The 19,176-nt window shown below is 41.3% G+C and overlaps 1 protein-coding gene across 10 annotated transcripts in view; it reads right to left on the bottom strand.

Annotated features, from left to right (window-relative positions):
- Positions 1-19,176, bottom strand: part of LOC129768368 (serine/threonine-protein phosphatase rdgC) — a 197,975-nt gene that overhangs the window by 67,601 nt on the left and 111,198 nt on the right. The gene's annotated exons all lie outside the window — the stretch shown is intronic.

Here is a 19,176-nt window from a genome sequence, read left to right as displayed (position 1 = left end):
GAGTGGTTTTTATAGCTGTTTCGATGATGTTGTCTGGCATCAGTGTCGAAAAAATGACGATGCTTTCACCAATACAAACAAAACTATTGCCGAAAATTTAAAAATGAAAATTTAACTTTCAGAGCACTAGCTCGAGTTTCCCGACGTTTTTCACTATACAGTGCGACAGCAGATGAAAATTTAATATCTTGTGAGTAATCGATTAGAGTTTGGTTACTTGATGGGAAGTGTGCGAAAACGATCATTTTCTTCACACTGTTTCGCAAAATTACTGATTTTAGGGCGAGGGATGAGGGAGCGATATGAAAGAAATGAGCGCCATTGTGGCAGTCATTTGTGGCTAGCTTCCACCTTCACCTTAAGGTTATGCTACATAGTTGTGTGGGGAGTGACCAAGCTAGGCCATCGTTGGTACATCAAGAAACAATGTTTTGGAATTTTGTGTGTGATTTGGTTTCGCGTGCCGGTTGCAAAATTCTCACCACCAAGGATGACAGCTACGCGAGTAATATTAACAGAAAGTGCTTCTGTTGAGAAGTGTATGGATTTTTGGTCGCTCCAAGCCATCAATATATGGCTTTGTGTGCGTACGTGCATGCTTCAGAACCGTGAAAATGCATGCTTCAGAAACGAAAAATGTAACGTTTATTAGGAGTTTTCAAATGCATATTACGCAGAATCGTTCTTACGATGTATGTTATAATATATACCATTCGACGGCAAATTTATCCAAAAATTTTTTCGCCTGAGGCATCAACAGTGGAAATAATAAAACGAGTGAGCAATTTAACAAATAAAAGGGGTATTTTTAACGAGCGGATGTGAAGGTAAATAATTCTTTCTTTCAACTTCGTTCCCATGAATGTTGTATGTAACACAAAATTTCGTGCAATAATTCGTTCTATCTAACAAATAGGCAACATGTTAAAGTAATCATATGCAAGATGGCATGCATTACTCAAACTTCATGCAAGATTCAATCAAAGCAACGAGGAAAGTGTTACCCATACAGTGATCGTTCATTAATTAGGAGGAGGCAGCGATTATGCGAAGACTTATTGAGATCTGCATTACATCGCAACACAAAAATGAAACGAAATGAAATATTAATATTCTTCATGACTCATATTCAAAATTCTCAATGACTCAATTCCTTCTATGATAGATTGATCAGTAGAACCAATACGACTTGAATGTGATAGTCTGCAAACAAACATTATTTCACCGAAAAAGCTACTGCTCCCGAAGCCTAATAATAAAGGGTGTGTCACATCAAATTGCATCACGGAAAAAACGCTGTAGAAATTCGCCCAGTAGACCGATCCTTTTGAAAATTTTAGACAGTAAAATAAAAACTATTAAACAACTTTTGGCATTTTCTTTTTATTCATACTTCGAGCCCAAGCCCGTATGCCCGCATCTTCCTCTTTACCCCGTCCATAAGGTTCTGTACAACGTCAGGTTGTAGTTTTTTTTTGAACAGAAATTCATTTTCTCTCGAAGTCCGCCTCCGATTTGACAACTTTTGGGTTCTTCCGGAGGGCCTGCTTCAGAAATATTGGGCGAAGCTCCGGCGCGTTGGGCGGGTTCATTTCCTTTGGCACGAAGGTGACCCCGTTGGCTTCGTACCACTCCAATACGTCCTTTGAATAGTGGCACGAAGTGAGATCCGGCCAGAAGATGGTCGGGCCCTCGTGCTGCTTCAATAGTGGTAGTAAGCGCTTCTGTAGGCACTCCTTAAGGTAAACCTGCCCGTTTACCGTGCCGGTCATCACGAAGGGGGCGCTCCGCTTTCCGCAAGAGCAGATCGCTTGCCACACCATGTACTTTTTGGCAAACTTGGATAGTTTCTGCTTGCGAATCTCCTCCGGAACGCTGAATTTGTCCTCTGCGGAGAAGAACAACAGGCCCGGCAGCTGACGAAAGTCCGCTTTGACGTAGGTTTCGTCGTCCATTACCAGGCATTGCGGCTTCGTCAGCATTTCGGTGTACAGCTTCCGGGCTCGCGTCTTCCCCACCATGTTTTGCCTTTCGTCGCGGTTAGGAGCCTTCTGAACCTTGTATGTACGCAGGCCCTCCCGCTGCTTGGTCCGCTGGACGAATGAACTTGACAAATTCAGCTTATTGGCGACATCTCGGACCGAACTTCTCGGATCACGTCTAAACTGCTTAACTACGCGCTTGTGATCTTTTTCACTGACGGAGCATCCATTTTTGCCGTTCTTCACCTTCCGGTCGATGGTTAGGTTCTCGAAGTATCGTTTTAGTACTCTGCTGACCGTGGATTGGACGAGTCCCAGCATCTTACCGATGTCCCGATGTGACAACTCCGGATTCTCGAAATGAGTGCGCAGGATTAATTCACGACGCTCTTTTTCGTTCGACGACATTTTTCCAAATTTACGAAAAATTGACAGTGAAGCATGGCCAACGTGATCTATACACTCTTATCTGATTATAAGCTGAAGATATAATTCCTAAAAATTAAATTTCTACAGCGTTTTTTCCGTGATGCCATTTGATGTGAAACACCCTTTAACAATAAGACAATGAAAAGAAATCACAATAACATAGCTACCAATTAAAAATAAAGCAACTTCATGATTTCATGCGTATTCTACCTCAAAATATCACAAAATCGTGAATATTTTCAACTTGTTTTTTTCGTTTCTTCGTTGATAATTTTCAGTTAGACAGTTGAACTTCCTACCAGAAGTTTATCGTCTTTCTTTGTTCGTAACAAACCGTTTGAAGGTTATGGTACATATAACAAACGGCTGTTTTTAGCGCTACTATTTAGAGTTTCAAAAGAGTTAAACTAACAGATTTCTGAACAATAAAAAAAAATACATTTTAAATAACCAAGTATTCTGAACAATCACAGTCCTACGTCAAACTTCCGTCCATGCCCCTAGGCTCAAACCCTTCTACTTTTTTTTACCCATAATTATTGTTATTATTGTTTATTTATCATTTGACATCAAGGTCTTCAAGGAAGTATCCCGTGTCGGGCACAGGTACAGAACATTGGAGAAGGCAACATCACAATTACGAAAACACAGTAATCGGTTACATATTACTAACATAGTTATAAAGCAAACATTGTCGAGATATTGAACTCCCGGCCCCGTCAGGTTGACGCCATATGATCCTTAATAAAAAAAATATATATTTTGGATAAAAAAAATGAGTGGGTTATATCTATGATATAACCGCAAGGTTCACGTGGAACTACCTTAGCTTAGCAATCATTCGTTTGTATTGATTAAATTCTTGATTGAATGAAACAGTTTCCAAATTCAATTGAGTTCAATATATTTGCTCTGTGAGTGAAAAAAATGAACAAATGCCGTGTAAAGTCAATTCATTTATTGTGATTGATTGTTCTTCGTTACAAGTAAATTTAATGACGGACCTTTTACGTTTGGTATGATGACTAGAACAAAATATATGTACGGAAGAATTATCAAACGTTTGATGAACCAGCCTAAGGCTGAAAATCTTTCCAATAAAGACAAAAAAAAAATTTCAAACGATTATTTTATTTTACATTTCCCTCTGAAGTTTACATCCCAAAAGTGTACATACTTCTCGAATCTCGAATTTGCTTGAAACTGGGAAGTTCATTCGCTTCTAGTGGCTGCACGATTTTCCCAGGTTCCTAAGTTTAGAAGATCATGTTAGGACAGACATATTCCACTCGGCACAAAGGCAAGCGAGGACAAAAGTACTCGCAGTTTGCATTTATTTGCAGAGCCGATTTCCCCAGAAACCTCGGTTTGAAAGTCTGTGTTAGGGAAACACATTTCAATCGGAACAAAAATACCCCCGATTTGTATGAATTCGCAATGCCGATTTCCCCACGCTTCATGGATTTGAAGTCTGTGTTAGGGAAACACATTCCAGTCGGAACAAAAATACCCCCGACTTGCATGAATTTGAAATACCGATTTCTCCAGGCACCTTGGTTTAGAAATCTCTATTAGGGAACACATTTCGGTGGGAACAAAAGCTCCCCCTACTTTCGTGTGTTCTTTTTCTTCTTTTTGGCTTTAAGAGGGTTTAAACTTTTCAGTTCACTCGCCTCTAGGCTCTTTCGTGTGTTTGCAATGCCGATTTCGCTGCTTGGTTTTAAAGTCTGTGTTAGGGAACATTTTTCGATGAGAACAAAAGTCCCCCTACTTTCATGTATTTGCAATGCCGATTTCCCCAAGGCTGCTTGGTTTTGATGGCTGTGTTAGGGAAACCGTAAATCGGGCCAATCAAAACGATGCAGTTAGGGCGTTTAGATAACGCCTAATATTTTACAGTTATTCAATTGTGTATCTAATGAAAAACAACATTTTGTTAGTTGCGATAGATGCGTAGAAATATTCCCTATCAAGTGATGCAAACATCTTTCCTATCCAGTACGAAATGTTCGAGCTTTCGAGCATTCGAAATCTTTCATTTTTTCCTGCATGTTCTGTGTTTAAGTTTTCATTTTACCCTCCATATATTCCGGTTAGACGTAGTCCCACGTCAAAAAATTATAGGAGGTTGTGTCAAGACACGACCGCATTGTTGACGTAGAACTACGCGGTAGTTTAATTCGAGTCGCTTGTTTATAACTGCGGATATTATTTCATAATGCTACGAAAATTTTGAAATAACCATTCTACCAGTATGGTCTCCCTGAAATGTTTTTTATTGTAGAATCATTTGACGATAATTGTTTGATGATTCATTCTTGTGCTCGCAGTACAATAATACATGCTCGAGATAAGCGCAGCTTTCATCCTAAGCAGAGAAAGTTTTGCTACTGGCAAGCAAAACCAAATCACATAAAAAATTCCAGAACGACATTTACTTTCTTGGCGACTAAATAAGCGAAATAAACTCTATCTGCACTCGAACCCAAATATATTAATGATTTATTATAACTTATTGAATAACTTGGTATTCCCCAATTTTTTTTGGTTCACAACCATACACCTGCTTCACCATAGCGTCAGTTCAATGCCTTGATACAATGTCAAAGGCGTCCACAGCTCAGTCCGAAACGAAGACATGTGATGGTGCAAAACAAAATGAAGTTTGCCTCAGCAAGATCCACTGTTTACACTCTAGGCAAATATTCCCCTTCGTTCTTCTTCTTTTCCTTTGCCTCAGCAAGATCCACTGTTTACACTCTAGGCAAATATTCCCCTTCGTTCTTCTTCTTTTCCTTTGTTCACGGAGACTTTACACCTTACGATTTTCCTTTCATTGCTCGTCGATAAGTTGCTCGTTATGTACTGCTCTGTTCGGGAAAGCACACAAATGGACAGAACAAATGTATGAGGAAATGGTAATGCTTCCAATTTTCATCAATTTAAACCATATACAGACTATGGGATTGTAATGAATAGCATATCAAACAAATCTTAGGGAATTTCCGATTCGTTTGGTATGTAAATCGCCAAAATCCGTTCACGGCGAAAATAGTTATTCACGTTAACTTTATTTCGTAAAAACGTGACCTGTTTTCTGCTTTGGCACCCTTAATGAAAGACGTAGTTCTACGTCAAAAAAAGGTCTACATGAAACTTACTTACATAAATTAAAACGGACACGCGGAAAATAAACGTTGACGAAATGAACAAGTAGACACATTAAAATCAAACAAACTGTATGCTACATGAAGACGTCTACAAACAAAATTAATTGGATCGTGTGAGCCATATCGGGTATTCCTGCGTGCAGCTTGAATGATTTGCCTAGATCGCAGAACTCGTTCAGGTACATATATGCGCAGGCGACCCAGTAGCTCAGAACTGTTAATTTCAGCCCGTAGGATCTTCGCTCCGAATACAGCTTGATTGATAGCACGCCGAATTTGATCCTCATAAGGTGGAAGATTCATCGGGTCACGCCAATGCAGGTTATTCAACGCCCGCCTCTCAAATCTCCTTTGCACGGACTCAATTCTGCTTCAAATGGACACCAAACGACAGATGCATTCTCTAGAATTGGTCTGACTAGCGAACAGTAGAGAGCACGCAAACCCAAGGGATCATCCTTCCTTCGGCAACCGTCGGAGACTTTTAAGACGAACCCTAATTGACGATTGGCTTTATCAATTATAGCTGTGTATTGCAGTTTGAAAGAGAGTCGATAATCACACAACACTTCAAGACCCTTAACTTTCTCGACGCGTCCAAGTAGTTCGCTAGGGTATGAATAGTTGAATCTCTGCTGGAGCAATCTTCCGATTCGATTGGTGTGCAAATCATCAGAATTCAATCGTCATGAAAATAGTGATTATCGTTAACATTGTTTCATAAAAACGTGACCTGTATTTTGGTAAGCCAACCTTCCTGAAAGACGTAGTTCTACGTCAAAAATTGAAATATGTAAGAATGAAAATTCTGTCAGGACAATCATCAGCCACATTTGGATAAAACTATTCCATGAAACCGTCACAGTAACTAATGTGCCGCAATAATCGTCAACGCCACCGGTGGAAGCGATCCCCCGGGGTGAGAATGTCTGGTTCTCACGGGCTATCACCCGTTATGAACGGAATTCCACCTGAACCAGAAAGAAAAAAATAACTAATGTCCCAATCGCGTGTCCAACGCTGCCATTGGGACCAAATGGCGATGCTAACGAAACCTCCCATAAGAAACAGGCCGAAACGGAAAGGGACATACAAATGTACTCGGAAAAGTTTACATTCACACTTAGACACATTGGACACGGGCCACACGCCATCCAATATGTTCGGCAGTAAAGCAGAAAGTCTGCTGTTTTTCCGCTTTCCGTTTTTTTGTGTCCCATGCCGAAGTTGATCACTTTTTGCTGCTGAACCTGTCTTATTTTTGGCGGCTCTGCAGTAAATGAACATTTACCGGCAATCACGAACAGTGACTTGCGTGTAAATGGTCGTCACTCCGGGAACTGGTCTCCCCTCCAGCCTCAAGAAGTCAAGCCCAAACTGTGATGGATTATGAAAAAAAAAACAAGACTCACCTTTGAGAATCGTATCAGACTTGCGATGACAGATCATCGATGGCATCCTCTCGCGTTCACATGATGCGATTAAATTTCCCATGAGTTTTTCCCGAGAAATACTGCTCCGACATAAATTTCACTTCCTTTTCTGCGAATCACAATCCCAAGACACGGTATGACATAATTACGTCTAACGCCACTGACAGAGAGAGATTATTGACAACGAAGAGGATTAGGCAGAGGCAGGGCTACTTTGACCAACAGAAGTAAGGAAAAAACAAATCGCCAAGCAGATGGGAAAACTCGGGAAAAGCAAAAGTTCAGCCACCCATGCGGAAGTATCGATTTCGGACCGCTTTCCATCTATTTCCATCCCGGAACCGATCAAACGAGCAGTGAAACAAAAAAACAAAAACGGAAACCACTTGGCTGGAAACAGGCGATAAAAAAGGTCCATTCCAAATCGTACCGGCACCTCGCCGGGGCGTCCTAATGATGCCCGGATTTGCACTGCTGCTCATTTTCCATCCGTTCATTCCGGTGTAAAATAGCAGAACCTGTCGGCGGTACGTAAAAATGAAACAAACCCTATCCACCCACACCTCGGCCCGCACGGTTTTCTTCGAAAGAAGAAAATGTTCTGAAAGTGAGCAATACATTTTGTGAATGAATGAATGGAGTCGTACAAACAAACGCTTTCTCGCGCCCACCCACTTTTCACTGGCGCCCGCCCCTTCCCCTTCCACCACTCGCATGAACTGAATTTATCTCGTGTCATTTGTTTCGTTTCATATTTGCGCGGAGCGGGGATTTTCGCGTCCTCCCCCGCAGTGCATGTCATCTTCTTCCAGGCCCAAGATGAAGAGACGGAATCCCGTTCCCGTCATGTTTACTACGACGGTCGACACGTGGCAACGAGGGAATAAAACAAAGCCCGTGTGTTCGTTCGCCGTTCGAGCGTTTAATTGGGAATTCGGAGAATTTATGAGAGTTTGTTTTGTTGTGCCGTATTTGATTTAGTATTATAGCCGTTGATAAATAACGCTTGTTTGCCGAAAGTTTTACCTAGATTGGGAGACGAGCTCGTCAAAATGGTGGGAAAAATCTTTTATCATCGTTACTTTTTTCCATCGAAACTTAGTCCACTTCGCAAGCCTATTATCGGTGCTAGAGATATGCTTCACATACTTTACACTCTTTGTCATCTATTTTCAATTAACATGATTGTTTTTCTATTTCTATGAAGAGAGCACATTTAATCGAACACTCCGTTTAATTTCGTCCACTAGGGTAACACGGGGTGATTTGGTCATATGGGGTGATTCGGACCACAACTTTATCTCAAAAATTACGGCTCAACTTGGATTTTTTATAATGTCATTTCCTTCTATTGTTGAACCGTATGTACCTTAGTAAAAAAACCTTTGGTAAAACTTCACAAGTAGAGGGAAACGGTAGCATAAACACAGCAAGCACTTTGGTCGTCGAAAAATGTGAAATGTTTGCGGAGGAAATTTCCAACCTTACAAGTGGGGAACGAGTCGCGAAAAATTCGCCACTCAAATGGTTGAACCCATTCATCGATCGAGACAACATCCTTCGTGTCGGTGCTTTGTTGGCTAGTCATTATCATTTGAAGCTACTGCATGCAGGTCCACAACTCATGCTCGCTACTCTCCGCCAGAAGTATTGGATTCTGGGCGGAAGAAACTTGGTTAAATCCGTCTTTCACCATTGCCACACTTGCTTCAAAAGCAAGCCCACACTAGTCCAACAAAGCACAGCCGATTTGCCAGCATCGAGAGTCTCGCCAACCAGACCATTCTCTGTTTGCGGAGTGGACTACTGCGGTCCATTTTTTATAAAGTCACCTGTGAAAAAGCGCGGTCCCACCAAGGCCTATGTGGCCATTTTTGTCTGCTTCTCCACCAAGGCAGTTCACATAGAGTTGGTGAGTGACCTGTGAGCTTAGTTGCTCGTAGAGGAAAAATGTCAGAATTGAATTCTGACAACACCACGGCATTTAAGGGCGCATCGAATGCACTACATCGCATCTATCGCATGCTGAAGATCAACGAGGATGAACGTAGACTCATATTCGACTGGTGTGCCGACAACGAAATTCGTTGGAAATTTATTCCGCCCCGAGCACCGCATTTCGGCGGTCTCTGGGAGGCCGCGGTGAAATGAGCGAAATCACATATGCTGAAGACCATTGGAAATGTCAACATATCATACGAGGACATGCTGACACTTTTGGCACAAGTTGAGATGTGTCTCAACTCTCGTCCTCTCACCCCGATGCCGCAGGATCCGTCCGATCTGGAGGTCCTTACACCAGGACACTTTCTGATCGGCGAGAATATGCAATCCGTTCCAGAGGTAGACCTAACGAGGACTGCTGAAAACCGTTTGGATCACTGGGAATTAACCCAGAAGAGGTTCCAAGTCATCTGGTCGCGGTGGTATCCAGAGTATCTTCAGCAGCTGCAGTCACGTGCTACAAAAGGGTGTAATCCACCTGTTTCCATCGAAGAAGGACGGATAGTCATCATCAAGGAGGACAATGTTCCGTCAGCTAAATGGCCTCTTGGAAAAATCACCAAGCTTCATCCCGGAAAGGATGGTGTAGTCCGGGTGGTCACCCTGAGGACTGCATCAGCCAAGGAAGTCGTTTGCGCTGTATCCAAGATTGCTCTCCTTCCGGTACTCTCCCAGTCATCGAGCATCGAATAACTACGATCCAGGTAGAGCAACCCAAATGGGAGAACTTGCTCGAAGCGCACCTGCGCATAGCACAGGTAATTGCGGTTCCAAATTCTCTAATTTTATCGTTCGATCTACCTGGTCTTTTTTCTCTCTATTCTCGGTTGACGTGTGACAACTTCTCCAAACATCATTCCTGGCAAGACTACCACACCAACTGTCCATCGCATCGCAATCTTGGATTTGGAACTAGCCTGGAATATGATCGTAGTTGAATCACCTGGCATGATTCAAGGTGGCCGGAATGATCAGAATCTAAATAAAATAAAATTAAAAATAATTGTCACACACTCACATAACACTCACGCGACGGTATGACAAATTCGTCATCAGTGGTCACTGACCACTGTCCGAGAACAATTCCCCAAAAATGCTGTGCCGAAAAACAATAGGCACAAGAAACTATAAATTACGCATGTAATCCACACGCACTCTCTTTCGCCAATAAATCATCATACGATATACAAGTGTTTAATTCATTCGGTGTGATCTCACAAAGTATTTTTCTATTCGTTTCGTCGTCTCAGTCGGCTGTTAAGCTCACGCGTTTCATCCGGTGACAAAGATCCGTTTCCGCTTAAGTGACGCGCGTACAATTGTACATTTCGGTGCGTTTCTGGTGCTGCATATTGCAGTGAAGAAAGTCCTTCGAAACCGGACTACAGTGTTCGCTTTAATTTCGTACACTATGTCTATGCTGATGGTCCAAACCAGAGCAGCCACACAGAAGAATAGTACCAACATTGACAATCAACAAATGAATTCCGATGATAATGAGACTGATCACCTCAATGTCCGGGAAGCCTTAAATCACCGAGAAACATATAACTTACCAAAACTAATAATCGAGCGCGCAGCAACACAAGATTGCATTAAAATACAAATAATGGATAAAAGCTATAAAAGGGAATTGACTCCAGCGTCAATCATCCACACCGAGCCATCCAATGTAAACAAAACCCTAGGTAAAATCACAAAAGAAATTGAAGAAATGGCCAGAAAAGCGAAGATAGAAACCTTAGCTCTAGCGCTAACGAGTGGAATCTTGAGAATTACAAATATTCAAACTTTCAAGCAAGTTTGCAACGAAAAACTAAAACGAACGAAAATACTAATATACCAACCACCAAAACTGGTTGAAGACAAAGACGAGATACAAAGAATACTGAAACAATATCATGACACACCTACGGGAGGTCATGTAGGAGCAAATAGACTATATCAGAAGTTACGTTACTATTATTATTGGAGAAACATGAAGAAATCCACATTTGATTTCGTAAAAAACTGCATTAGTTGTCATAAAAACAAACACACCATTAAAATTAATGAAAATTTTGTACTGACGCCTACACCCCAGAAACCATTTGACTCAATAGCCATGGACACTATAGGACCATTTACAAAATCAAATACAGGGAATAGGTATGCACTAACTATACAATGCGACCTATCTAAATATGTAATCATCAAACCAATACCTAACAAACAGGCAGAAACTTTAGCAAAGGCATTCGTTGAAAGTTTTATTCTTATTTACGGGACACCTTCGACCATTAGAACAGATCAAGGTACCGAATATAGGAATGAACTTTTCAATAAAATAGCTGAACATATGAAACAATCATTCTCAACACCTTATCACCCACAAACGATCGGAGGGCTGGAGAGAAATCACCGTTGTCTAAATGAATACATAAGACAGTTCGTCAACGAATCACAAACTGATTGGGATGAATGGCTACCTTATTACTCATTTTGCTACAACACTACCCCTCGTCCTGATTTCCATTTTACACCGTTTGAATTAATTTTTGGTCACCAAGTAGTACTTCCTCAAAATATTATGAATCCAAAAGCAATAGAGCCAAATTATAATATAGATCAATATCATTTCGAATTAAAACAAAGATTACAAGCAGCCAGAATTAAAACCAGACAGTTAATCGAAAAACATAAAGTACAGCAAAACAAGAAACACGAAACCCAAGCAAAACCTATAGAAATCAAAATTAAAGACAAAGTTATGATAACAAATGAAAATCGTAACAAACTGGATCCGGTATATAAAGGACCTTATACAATTATTAGAATAAATCATCCTAATGTAACAATAAGTAACGAAAATTCGGACACGCAAGTAGTCCATAAAAATAGATTAGTTAAAATAAATTCGCAACGAGTTTTCGATAATCAACAAAAATCAAATACACATGCATACTAAAACATATCACTTTAATTCGTTATTATTCTAATTTGAACTCAAATTCAAGCCCGTTTACTTCCTCTCGGAACGCAATGAGCATTCCTTCCCAAAGGGGGATGGTGTAGCATCCCTATACATCTCCATCATGCATTATTTTTCAATAACCCAAAAACGATATTGCCTAGAAAGCAATGTTAAAAACATCGTTTCCAAACGACCCAGAATCAAAATATTGCTTCACACTCATTCCTCACTGGGTCATAAAATATTATTGCTATTCGACACTTTTCCTTGTTTATTTTTCTGTCTCTCGCCGCATGTACGCTTTGCGTACAAACAGCGATTCGTCTTCCGCATGGGCTAACACATGGTTACCATAAAAAACCATCTGGTTGTTTTCCAAACACCGATGGTGGCTTGAGTTTGGGTCAACGATAATTTAGGTTATTATAAAGGGTGTGTCACATCAAATTGCATCACGGAAAAAACGCTGCAGAAATTCGCCCAGTAGACCGATCCTTTTGAAAATTTTAGACAGTAAAATAAAAACTATTAAACAACTTTTGGCATTTTCTTTTTATTCATACTTCGAGCCCAAGCCCGTATGCTCGCACCTTCCTCTTTACCCCGTACATAAGGTTCTGTACAACGTCAGGTTGTAGTTTTTTTTTGACGTAGGACTACGTCTAACCGGAAGATATAGGGGGTGAAATGGAAATCTAGGCACTGAAAAAGTAGGAAAAAATGCAAGATTTGGAACGCTTATAACTCGAGTATTTCTCAATAGATCGCAAAGGTTTTTGCATCAATTGATAGGAAATATAACTACGCATCTATCATAACGAATAACATTTCATTTTTCTTGAGAAAAATAATTGAATAATTGTGAAATATCAAGCATTGTCAAAATGCACTATGTGCCCATTTTTGATTGGTCCATTTTGTGCTCCTCAAATCGTACCGACCAAAACGGGCAACAAGAGCAGCAGCGAAATAGAATGAAGCACGATTGGAAAGGAAAAAGAAAAAAATGAACGAAACATTGGTCGCAGTCTCACATATGCGTAACTCTCGAGCCAGCCAGTCAGCTTAAAAATCCCCGCTCCGCTGCCGTAACGATCATTCTCATTCAAACCGTACACCACATCGGTTCGCATCACAGCACATAAACAAACCAACCCAAGCAGCCATGTCTGGACATGGTAAAGGAGGAAAAGTGAAGGGAAAGGCAAAATCCCGCTCGAACCGTGTTGATCTGGAGTTCCCTGCAAGGGTAGCTAGGCCGAGCGCGTTAGTACCAGTGCACCAGTCCACCAAGCCGGCGTTATATAGTTTCGGCCGCCAAAGTGATCGAGTTAGCTGGCAAAGCTGCTCGCGACGATAGGAAAACCCGCATTCGGAACAGAACACATTCGGTTCGGTGGACATCAAGACAACAGGCAGTTGCAGCGAGTGGCGAATGGCAAACGCAATCGCAAAACGGCATCAGGTAGCAGAAGAAAAAAGTTTGTTCTTTATACAAACTGCTTTGGTGGCAAATCCAGAACAAGGCGGCATCGAGGGCGATCGAAATGGTTTTCTGCAATACCACGAGTACTAAGTTTTCTAAATTGGAACCATTCCATAAAACAAGGCGCTTTTCAGGGCCATTAAACCTTCCAAAAAAGAGTTTAGGAAATACAGTTCAATGCTTTCTAAAACATTATCCAAAATAATAATAAAACACAAATTGATTTTTTCATAATTTGTTTGCCAGGATCTGATGAGTATGTGAATTTGACAGTTGTTTTGAGCTTATTGATAGTTGGGGACTTTCCAGATTATTCAATTTTCACCAATTCTTAAATTGTTTCCAGATTGAAAGTACAGTAATTTACAATTAGTTCGACATTAAGCTAATTGGACGGACATGTAATGCGACTTATTTAGTTGGAAATTTTTGTAAACATGGAGATCCAAATTATGACCCCACATTGAAAGTCGACACTGTACCACTGTCATCGCAAATGTTCAATTACAGGTTAAAATCGCCTCCAATGCGATACTGAGTGGCGCTTCGGCACGTCGCATTGAATGTAATTTACTGTACAACATGTGACAAAGCTGGATGGGAAGAAATTTTCCAACTGTGAAAGCTGTGGCGAGTGGCAACAAATCTCTAAACAGGAAGGTTTAGCCGAACAAGATGAGGATATCGAGTGATAACAAAACAATAAACTCTTTAGATTGAAGATAATTTTGTGATCCTGAAAAGGACCCTTTTTAGCCTGCATGTGAATCCAACGAGCGAACAAATCGCAATGAATGTATTTTTTTGCCATCGCTCCCTTTTAACGCACATTCGTTCGCCTTGTTGGACTCGTCCCTCTGGCTAAGTCTACCGATTTGTCTCTATCCTGTGAGTGTGTACCGCTAGAGTATAAAACACGCGGACCCCAAAAAATATCTTATTTTCTTTCAAACCGTAAACCCGTGTGGTTGTACGGCATCGGCATCGTGGACGTAACAAAGGAGGACAAGTTAAGGGAAAGGCAAAGTCTCACTCGAACCGTGCAGGTCTCCAGTTCCCTGTTGGTCGCATTCACTGATTGCTCCGCAAGGGTAACTAGGCCGAACGGATTGGTGCCGGAGCACCAGTATACCTAACAGCGATTATAGAGTTTCGGCCGTCGGAGTGCTCGAGTTGGCTTGCAAAGCTGCTCACGACAATCAGAAAACCCGCATCAAGAACAGAGCAGCTTCGATTCGGCGCTCATCAAGGCAACAATTAGTTTCAGTGAGTGGCAAAGTGTTTCTCCGGCACGTCGCATTAAATGTAATTTACTGAACAACATGTCACAAGCTGGATGGGAAGAAATTTTCCAACTGTGAAAGCTGTGGCGAGTGGCAAACGCAATAGCTAAACAGGAAGGTTTAACCGAACAAGATGGGAATATCGAGTGATAACAAAAACACAACACCAAAGGTTCTTTTCAGAACCATCAACATATTCATAAAGAGTAAACAGTAAACTAATCCATTTTTCAGGTAGATAGGTAGGTTTTCACGTAGGAGAAGAAAATAAAACAATATATTTAAAATATATATTTAACAAAAGCTGTCCCCTGTGTATAGTCCTACGTCACTCCGGTTATGTCCCCGACATTACCCACCCGTCTTTTTTAACAGAAATCCATTTTCTCTTGAAGTCCGCCTCCGATTTGACAACTTTTGGGTTCCTCCGGAGGGCCTGCTTCATAATCGCCCAATATTTCTCTATTGGGCGAAGCTCCGGCGCGTTGGGCGGGTTCATTTCCTTTGGCACGAAGGTGACCCCGTTTGCTTCGTACCACTCCAACACGTCCTTTGAATAGTGGCACGAAGCGAGATCCGGCCAGAAGATGGTCGGGTCCTCGTGCTGCTTCAATAGTGGTAGTAAGCGCTTCTGTAGGCAATCCTTAAGCTAAACCTGCCCGTTTACCGTGCCGGTCATCACGAAGGGGGCGCTCCGCTTTCCGCAAGAGCAGATCGCTTGCCACACCATGTACTTTTTGGCAAACTTGGAAAGTTTCTGCTTGCGAATCTCCTCCGGAACGCTGAATTTGTCCTCTGCGGAGAAGAACAACAGGCCCGGCCGCTGACGAAAGTCCGCTTTGACGTAGGTTTCGTCGTCCATTACCAGGCAATGCGGCTTCGTCAGCATTTCGGTGTACAGCTTCCGGGCTCGCGTCTTCCCCACCATGTTTTGCCTTTCGTCGCGGTTAGGAGCCTTCTGAACCTTGTATGTACGCAGGCCCTCCCGCTGCTTGGTCCGCTGGACGAATGAACTTGACAAATTCAGCTTATTGGCGACATCCCGGACCGAACTTCTCGGATCACGTCTAAACTGCTTAACTACGCGCTTGTGATCTTTTTCACTGACGGAGCATCCATTTTTGCCGTTCTTCACCTTCCGGTCGATGGTTAGGTTCTCGAAGTATCGTTTTAGTACTCTGCTGACCGTGGATTGGACGATTCCCAGCATCTTACCGATGTCCCGATGTGACAACTCCGGATTCTCGAAATGAGTGCACAGGATTAATTCACGACGCTCTTTTTCGTTCGACGACATTTTTCCAAATTTACGAAAAATTGACAGTGAAGCATGGCCAACGTGATCTATACACTCTTATCTGATTATAAGCGAAAGCTGAAGATATAATTCCTAAAAATTAAATTTCTACAGCGTTTTTTCCGTGATGCAATTTGATGTGACACACCCTTTATAAGCTAGTTGGTAAGCAAATAATACAGCAGTTCAATTTTAACCATCAACCCGGAATGGTTATTTAGTTATCCGAAACATCCCGCGCCCAAGAGAGGAGAAGCCACGATTCTCTGAATTACAAAAAGAGGATGGACAGACAACGTTGGAAGAAGGAGGAGCTTGAAAGAGCAACGCAGGCCATCGAGAACGAATTTTCTTTGACCAAGCATCAAAAGTGTTTTCTGGTCTGGAATCTGGCCAAGACACCTGGTATCGATCCCAAAACATTTTTACTGATTGTAACATTATCCCAAAATACTTTACGTAAACATAAGTATGTTATTTTCGATGAAACACACACTGGACCAAATCACCCCACAGACGGTCCAAATCAATCCGCATCAAATTTTAATGTTCAAAAAACATCTCTTTTATTTTATGATATATTTGGTAGATTGAAGCTTTATTAAACATTATGTATTGAGAGAAAACAAGTGTAGCTCAGTATACAATGTGACATTTTTTATTTAGACCGTACTGGTTTGGAAATATTAGGCGATTTGCTTAGGTGGTCCAAATTCCCCCCTTTTTCCCCCATATACCACTCTTCAATTATTCATTTCAAATCGGGGGTTTCGAACATTTTTTTTCGATGCCAAATCTCTTAAAATTGCATGAAACGTCGAGATCAAGTGTCATCTCGAATTTTTTTTGGTCAAAAATCGTTTGTTTTTTCGGAATAATTATACGAAAAAGTATAGTTTTGAGTGCCAATAAATATAGTTATCTCGATTTTTCATTCGGAACTTGCTACGAAATGTTGATTTGCACGATAATATACAGTAAAACCTGTTTTTGTGTGGCTTTTTTGTGCGAATTTTTTTTGTGCGATTTTCTGTTCTTGTGCGGTTTTTTTTGTGCGGTGTATGAAAAGACCCATAACGGGTGTTAAATAGAAAATGAGAATTTTTTCAATACCTTTCAGTAACTCAAATAAAGAGCGTAAAATTTTCTTTCTCCAAGAAAATTGCTCTTTGGGCTCCCTAGAAACAGTAGGCGTGTTTGGTTTTGCTAGTTTGAATTTAGTCAAAGCAAAGATGGCGTCGAAACAACACGTGCTCCGCGAACGCATTGTACGGTTCTACGAAACGCATTTCCAGCAAGGAAAAAAATTCACGGTGGCACATTTTAAGGAAGAAAATGTACCTGTCAGTACGGTATATCGTATCCTGGGTTCCCTGGACGTAGAGCGGAAGGTCGGAAGTGGTCATCCGGTGACGATAATGACGAAGCAGAGGAAGACATCGTTATAGAAGCTGTTTGAGAACAAGGACGCAACCAGCCTGCGTGACGCCGGTCGGTAATATGGCTGCTCCCACGTATTGATCCATCGGACCCTCAAGATGGAAGGAATCGTCCGCAGGAAGAAGACGAGGTCGCCGGAGTACACGGAGGAGCAGATTGAGACGGTTAAATCACAGTGTCGGTGGATGACCAAAAACTACCGCGGGACGTCTTTCGTTCTGGACGACGAAAGCTATTTTCCGCTGTCCAAAACGCATATTCCAGGAAATGATAATTACTACTCCAGAGACAAGTCATCCACACCGCCTGAAGTTCAAGCACAAGTTTGAAAAAAAGGTTATGTTGTACATCGCCATTTCCGACCGGGGCATTTCAAAGCCTTGGTTTAAGCCGAGCGGTCTGGCAATCAACCAACAAATCTATCGAGAAGAGTGCCTCGATAAAATCCTGCTGCCGTTCCTGAACGAGCATCACGCGGATGGGAAGTACGTCTTCTGGCCGGACAAGGTGTCTTCCCATTACGCCAAGAAGACGCTAGCGTATCTTGAGGAGAAAAAGATACCGTTCGTGCCGGAAGATCGTAACTCAACAAACTTGCCCCAGTGCCGCCCAATAGAGGATTTCTTTGGCTCACTCAGTGCCCTAGTGTATAAAAACAATTGGAGGGCCAAGGACACGAAGCAACTGACTACAAGAATCCCGAATTGTATCCGGAAAATGGACGTAAGTGCCGTACAACGTTCTTGTGAGAGCATCGCGACAAAGTTGCGTCGAACAGCAGAGCACGGCCCTTACTCAAACATTCACTGACATTTTTTTGAAGAAAATACATTATGTTATTAATAAAAAATACTGAAATCGATGAAAAATTTTTTTTTTATATGTGATTGAAAAAATTCTCATTTTTTATTTAACACCCGTTATTTGACGAAGTTATCGTCCATTTAGTTTTTTTCGATGGTTTATATGCATTTCAGTGCGAAAAAAGCATATTTGCGTCTCAATTATCCATTTCTGAAATCATGCCCCTCCTCTCATCAAATGCTCTAAGTTTTTCCAAGTTTTGCATGACATGATTTCTAACAGCAACACGTTTCGACATGCAATTTAAAGCACAAAACAGCCACGCGCAACCATAAGGCAAAGTGTCCCATCGCAAAGCAGGGAAACAAAAGGAAATTGAACGGTGAATGGTGTGGATTTGAGTTTTTTTTTTTTTTGGGGGAAACTTTTTTTATGAGGCCCCTATCTACCGCACAAAAAAAGTTTTTTTTTCAAAATGTGTACCGAACACAATTTTTTATAGCTGCTGGTGAATTTTTGCACGATTTTTTTTATAGTTTTAGTATAGATTTGGGTGCCAATAAAAATAGTTATCTCGATTTTACATTCGGAACTTGCTAGGAAATACATTATTCGGAACTTGCTAGGAAATGTTGATTTGCACGATAATATACTACTATACTAAATCGGACTTAAGGGAGAGTGGCGCAAAGCGATCAATGTACGAGTTTTTTGATAATCGAAAAATCACCCAAGGTGGGAGTAAAAGAAATCGGGGTTTTCGAACATTTTTTTTTGATGCCAAATCTCTTAAAATTGCATGAAACATCGAGATCAAGTATAATCTCGAATTTTTTTTTTTGTCAAAAATCGTTTTTTTTTCGGGATAATTATACGAAAAACTATAGTTTTGGGT

This window comes from Toxorhynchites rutilus, chromosome 2 (genome assembly GCF_029784135.1).
Source record: "Toxorhynchites rutilus septentrionalis strain SRP chromosome 2, ASM2978413v1, whole genome shotgun sequence".
Lineage (NCBI taxonomy): Eukaryota > Metazoa > Arthropoda > Insecta > Diptera > Culicidae > Toxorhynchites > Toxorhynchites rutilus.
Note: the sequence above shows the minus strand (reverse complement) of the source record. Positions and strands in the feature narration are given on the sequence as shown.